The sequence below is a fragment of the Phoca vitulina genome, unplaced genomic scaffold (genome assembly GCF_004348235.1).
Source record: "Phoca vitulina isolate PV1807 unplaced genomic scaffold, GSC_HSeal_1.0 scaffold69, whole genome shotgun sequence".
Classification (NCBI taxonomy): domain Eukaryota; kingdom Metazoa; phylum Chordata; class Mammalia; order Carnivora; family Phocidae; genus Phoca; species Phoca vitulina.
The window spans coordinates 1,136,897-1,144,053 of record NW_022589772.1 but is presented as its reverse complement, the minus strand read 5'-3'; the positions used below and the strand labels follow the sequence as shown (position 1 = coordinate 1,144,053).

Sequence of the window (7,157 nt, the reverse complement as noted above, 5' to 3'; positions counted from 1 at the left end):
GAATGAAATGTCACAAAAAGAACTACCATTATCTAATGCATTCTTCATACTTGGTAACAAAAGACATAATGATTAAAGTTATATTCTCAAAATCATCTGTCACTCCCACAGGTTAGCAATTTTCCCATGTAGTAGAAAATGCCTGTGATAAACAGATTTGTCACATGTCAATTAAAGAAAATAAAGATTAAAGTCCTCCAATAATATGCTGGAGAAAAATAACATGTTTTGATATTTTAGCATTACCAAAGTTCACATTTCATTTTAGAACTGCCAGGAAAATAATAAAAAGTGCTGTGTGAAAAACATGGTCTTTAAATTCAATTTCCCACTGATGTGTTAATGAACTTGAAAAAAATCAAAGTATAATATGAAAAGCACAAGGCAAGTTACAAATAGGGCAAGATATTTTTAATAGCATACTTCAATAAAAGTAGACATTACCCTTAATATTTTCATTACTGAAGTTTTTACAAAGACATTTTCAATTAACAGCAAATCTGGTTTTTCTGTCCACTATATTCTTAGAACTTAGAAAAATTTACCCAGAGTTTAATAAAGCTAACAGTAATTGATAAGCATAGGCTTTTCCTGGATGAATAGAAACCTCATACAGGTATTTCTTCCTTTGTGTAATAAATGTGCAACTAAAAGCATAGAAGTTTTTATTTTTATTATTTCTCCCTTTAAAAAATCAAAGGAGGGGCGCCTGGCTGGCTCAGTGGATAGAGCATGAAATTCCTGATATCGGGGCTGTGAGTTCGAGCCTCACATTGGGTGTAGAGATTACTTAAAAATCTTGAAAGAAAGAAAGAAAGAAAGAAAGAAAGAAAGAAAGAAAGAAAGAAAGAAAGAAAGAAAGAAAGAAAAAAGAAAGAAAGAAAGAATTTAAATAAAAACTTGGAAAAAATAAATAAAAATTTAAATGCCAGAGGAACTATGTAAACTGTAAATTGTTTGGTAAGGCAAATAATCAAGTTGAGATATTTTTTTTTTCTAGTCAGTTCAAATTTTCATATAAAACAATTTGCCAGAAACTTTATCATCAAAATTGAAATAATATGGGAAGTACAGAGAGTCATAGAATATTTTCTGTGAAGGAAGCAAACATAGGCATTATACTTTTTAATTTAATTATTAAATCAGCAACATGGTTTCTACTTAAACTTCCTTAAGTGGTGGTTGCCAGAGGGAAGGAGGATGGAGGTTAAGAGGTACAAACTTCCAGTTATAAAATAAATCAGCCCCGGGGATGAAAGGTCTAGCATAAGAACTCTGTCACCGAGGTCTGCACAGCAACCATGATGCCCTACGCCATCGTCTACTCCCCTGTTCGAAGCCAGAGCTGGAAGGAGGAGGTGGAGACCTGGCTGCAGGCCTCCCTCGAGGCCTCCTGTCTGTATGGGCAACTTCCCACGTTCCAGGAGGGAGACCTTACCCTGTACCAGTCTGATGGCATCCTGTGATACCCAGGCCACTCCTTCGGGCTGTCTGGGAAGGACCAGTGGGAGGTGGCCCTGGTGGACATGGTGAATGATGGCATGGAGAATATCCACTGCAAATACCTCATCCTCATCTACAACTACTAGGAGTCAAGCAAGTAGGAGTATGTGAAGGCACTACTGGGCACCTGAAGACTTTTGAGACCCTGCTGTCCCAGAACCAGGGGGCTCAGGCCTTCATCATGGGCAACAGGATCTCCTTCACAGACTTCAACCTGCTGGACTTGTTGCTGATTCACCAGGTCCTGGCCCTCAGCTGCCTGGACTCCTCCCCGCTGCTCTCAGCCTACCTGGGAGCCTCCCAAGCTCAAGGCCTTCTTGGCCTCCTCCAAGCATGTGAACCTCCCTATCAACGGCAACCGGAAATAGTGAGGGCTTGTGGCAGCCTCAGCAGAAAGCAGGGGCTGCCTGCCTTCCTTTCCCCAGGACGAGTAAAATTTCCAAGCGAGAATTAAAAAAAAAAAAAAAGTATAGCCTAGGAAATAGAGTCAATGGTATTGTAATTATGTATTGTCACAAATGGTAACTACACTTATGGTGAGCATTTTATAATGTATATAATTCTCTAATCGCTATGGTTGTACACTTAAAACTACTATAATATTGTATGTCAACTATATTTCAATAAAAAATACATCTCCAAAACAAGAATTAAACGGCCTTATGACAATTTTTTCAACCTAGGAAGCTACTTTTCACTCTATTTTTAATTAGAAAGCAAAATTCTCTTCTCCTCATAATACTTCTTTATATGGCAGCTATTTGCTTACTGTTATTGGACATTTAAATTCTTTTTTGCTTAAGCTTCTTATTTACTCCTTTACAAGTTGTTGATATCATAATGGGAAAGTTTTTGCTCAGTGCTAACTCAGCAGGAATACTTCAAAAACTGTTCTAAAATATCTTGAACACTGGTAAAGTGGGGAGGGAAGGTTTATCAAAAAAGGGTATGGAGTTTTAAAGTGAGCTTATGAAGCAGATTAAAACAGTCAGAACTTGCAACAGTGGAAATTAATTAGTTTCAGATTTAAGGAAAAAAATCTGTAAGAAAGTGTGAAAGGACTTCAAATAAGAACTGAGTAAAATGACCTACATTTCCATACATAAATCAAGTTGCATTCAGATATTTATTTTGAAATTTTCACACACTTACCAACTCTTAAGCCAAAATTATGCTCCAATTACATATATAAAGTATCCAGATCATGAGTTGCAAAGCCCTACCACAAGATAGTCGGATCACATCTGCAGCATCATATGCAATTCTTCGTACCATATTTTAAAAACAAATATTTACAGAAGCAGGCAAGCAAGATTGTGAGTAAGCCTAAAATTCCACAATGTTTAGTGTGAGGAGAAGAAACTTAGGGGACACTTGATGTCCATTTTCAAATAACTTGGCTACCATATAAGAGAAGGAATACATTTACTCTGTGAAGCTCCCGAAGGTAAATCTGAGCGAAATGACAACTCAGTGTGAGCAAACATCTTATGAAAGGCAAAAGGAATGGGCTGCCTCTTGAGGTAGCCAGCAACTCATCACTGACCATGATCTAGCAGAGACTAACACAATTCATCAGAGATGCAACACTACAGTAAGATTAATTACTTGGTTGTTGTTTTAAATAAGGAAAATTCATTAGACTATCTATAGGATTGCTACAAAAAAAGTCCAAATGAACTTTTAGGGTTTATTAACCTATCAAAATTTCAAAATCCCTTCCTACTATCAGAGTAACAAATGCATTTAATGAAAACAAGCATAAGTAATTTGCAAAATAACTCCATGAATCACTTTTCCCCCAATTTTATTATAATTCTTATTTTGGTAAAATCTGACTTTTTACAGATTAATTTCTCTTTAGGCCATGGGCCACTGGTTCATGAATTAACTACGTAATTTAGTTATATTAGCTTTATATTAAGAAAGTTATTTTTTAAAAAAAGTTATTAATGATTAAGATTATACAATGAGGAAAGGACAGTGTCTTCAATAACTAGTGTTGGGAAAACCGGACAGCTACATGCAAAAGAATGAAACTGGACCCCTATCTTATACCACTCATAAAAATCAATTCAAAATGTATTAAAGATCAGACTATAAGACCTAGAACCATTAAACTCCTAGAAGAAAACATAGGGGTAAGCTCCTTCACATCAGTCTTGACTATGAGTTTTTGGATTTGAAACCAAAAGGAAAGGCAACAAAGCAAAGGCCAAGCGAACAAGTAGGACCACATCAAATTAAAAGCTTCCACACGGCAAAAGAAACCATCAACAAAATGAAAAGATGACCTATGAAATGGGAGAAAATATTTGTAAACCACATATCCAATAAGGGGTTAATATTCAAAATATACAAGGAACTCAGGTAACTCAATGGCAAAAATAAAAATTAAAAAAAAAAAAAACAATTAATAAATGGGCAAAGGACCTGAATCAACATTTTGCCCAAGAAGAGATACAAATAACCAACAGGTCCATGAAAATGTGCACAACATCACTCATCATCAGGGAAATGCAGCTCAAAACCACAATGGGATACCACCTTACACCTGTTAGGGTGGCCAGTATCATCAAAAAGGCAAGAGATACCAATTGCTGGTAAGGATGTGAAGAAAAGAGAAACTTTGTACGCTATTGATGGAAAAGTAAACTGGTACAACTATTATGGAAAACAGTATGGAGCTTCCTCAAACAGTTAAAAATAGAACCACCATGTGATACAGCAATCCCACTTTTGAGTATACATCCAAAGGAAACAAACCACCATCTCAAAGAGATATCTATATTCCATGTTCATTGCAGCATTATTCACACTAGCCAAGGTATGAAAACAACCTAAGTGTGTTTGTCAGCAACACATGAATGGATCAAGAAAATGTGGGGTGTGTGTATATGTGTATGTGTGTGTGTGTGTGCGTGCATGCGTGTTTGTGTGTGTGAGAGAGAGAGAGAAAGAGAGAGAGAGATGAAATATTATTCGGCCTTAAAAACAAGAGAATCATTCTTTGCAGCAACATGGATTAACCTCAAAGGTATTATGTTAAATGAAATAAACCAGACAGAGAAAAACAAATACTGCATGGTATCACTTATATATGCAATCTTAGGAAGAGGGAAGGGAGGGAAGGAAAGAAGGAAAGAGGAAGGAAGGAAGGAAGGGAGGGAGGGAGGAAGGGAGGGAGGGAGGGAGGAAGGGAGGGAGGGAGGGAGGAAGGGAGGGAGGAAAAGAAGGTAGGCAGGAAGGAAGAAATGAAAGGAACAAAAAGTGAGAAAGTCAAACTCATAGAAATAGATGCTGGGGTGGGTGAGGGAATAGGAGAGGCCAGTAAAAGGCTACAAACTTTCAGTCTTAAGATGAACAGGTCTGAGAATATAATGTATAAAATGGTTACTATAGTTGATAATACTGTATAATTGAAATTTGCCAAGAGAGTAGAACTTAAGTTTTTTCACCACAAAAAAAGGTAAATATGTGAGGTTATGGATGTGTTAAGTAACTCAATGGTGAGAAACCTTTCACAATGTATACATATATCAAATCATCATGTTGTACCCTTTAAATGTATTACAATTTTATTTGTCAATCATATCTCAATAAAGCTGAAAAATACAAAATAATATAATTCAAAATTGAGATGTGTAGAGTAGTAAGAAACTTTAATTCTCTGTCTTCAAACATTCTAAAATGTTTTCTGTTAGACTTTTTGACAAGTTCTTCCAGAAAAGTTCATTGCTTAGCTTGCTGGAGATAGACTAGTCTTTAGTGAGTCATGTCTAAAACCAGAGCCAAGCCCTGCATGGGAGAATCTAGCCCAATTTACAGCTTCACCTCGAACAGTTTTGCTACAATGGGGCCAATTTTTTCTTCAAGTTGACCATTTGTACAAGGGTAAAAATTAACACGCAACTTAAAGAAAGCTGTGCAACTATATGAACCCAGAGTAAGTGTATTTTAGCTCCTTCCAGCTCTTGGACAAATTTTACTCGATGGATAGTAATACTAATAAGCATTTTAAACTTCAACTGTGTGCTAGATCTATCAAGGTACTGGAGACACAAATATGACCTATATATTGACTGTCACTATGCCCCACGCAGGTCAGTCTAATGAGAGGGACAGACAAGTGGTAATGGCAATATGATGCAGTACGTACTATAATAGAGGCTGTTACCATGTAAGCATCAAACAGGAGTGAGACAAGTGGGTTACCCTACAGATTATATTTGAAAATGGTTAGTTGGGCAGGCAAATAAAAAGATCCAGGCAGAAGACATAGGCTAAACAAGCAGACCCCTTGAAAGAAAATGAGTTGTTCCTACTGGGTGAGTGAATTTTATATGAAGGGTGGGAGATGGGACCAGAGATATCATCAAGTACTAAACCAAGAAAGGAAATTTTTTAACTCATAATTGGGATTTTTTTTTTGGAAAGATTTTATTTATTATTTACTTGACAGAGAGAGACACAGCCAGAGAAGGAACACAAGCAGGGGGAGTGGGAGAGGGAGCAGGGAGCCCCACGTGAGGCTCGATCCCAGGACCCTGGGATCATGACCTGAGCCGAAGGCAGACACTTAACCGACTGAGCCACCCAGGTGCCCCCATAATTAGGATTTTTAACTTTAACCTATACATGCAAGTGGGAGCCACTGCCAGGCTTTAAGCAGCAAAGAGACAAAGAAATTCAGGTCATGAACTTGGGGTCCTGGGATCGAGCCCCATGTCGGGCTCCCTGCTCGTGGGGGTCTGCTACTCTCTCTCCCTCTGTCCCTACTTCCCGCTCATGTGTGTTCACACACACTCTCTCTCTCTCTCAAATAAAGAAATGAAATCTTAAAAAAATAAGAGATATACCTTGTTACTAAAGTGAATCAATGGCACTGGAGACAAAGAGGAAGGGACTGACTTGATATATTTCTGAAAGTATATCAGAGTTAATGAAATGAGTGAAAATTTGGGATGACGGAAAGGATGATGGGACAATGTCACGTGTGACTCACCTCTGTCTCTGAGGCTGTTGGGTTGGTGGAAAAAACATCAACACAAGATGAACAACTGATTTGAGAATATTATAAATAATTTTGGTTTTGAAAAACCTTTTTGGGTTTTGAGGTGCCTATAAGACATGCATGTGTTTTGGTCAAAGTGTCTAGTAGGAAGTTGGGGTTATAGATCTGGAGTTGGACATTCCTTCCTCAAAATGGCTTCTTAATTGCCCAGTGTTGGTGTATTCAAATAGCTGTATAGGTTAATGTATTTGCTTTCCTGAAATACGTTTCCCACTTCTTATGATGACATGCTGCAATTAAGTAAGATATTTATTATAATAAATTGTTCATGGAATTATAGGGCTGAAAAAAAGCTTCAGAAATTATTACACTCTTCTTTTTGTTTTGGATTGAAAACTGCACCAAATGCATTCCCAGAAACACCACTGACTTCTTCAAAATCTCTGGCATGGATGACTAACAACTCCCTTGATAATGTTGTCTAGCATCTCACTGAGCTGATAGGAAGATTTTGCTACTGCTAGTCTATATCCTTCACGCTGCAAGTGTCGTTCTTTCTGGTCTTATCCTTAGTGGAAATGGAGAACAGCTGTTTAATGCTAATGGAAAAATCAGCAAATTTAAAATTGTTGAATACACA

The 7,157-nt window shown here is 37.3% G+C and overlaps 1 pseudogene; it reads left to right on the top strand.

The window, feature by feature from the left end:
• Positions 1 to 1,301: 1,301 nt before the first annotated feature.
• Positions 1,302 to 1,871, top strand: LOC116624657 (annotated as a pseudogene).
• Positions 1,872 to 7,157: the final 5,286 nt, after the last annotated feature.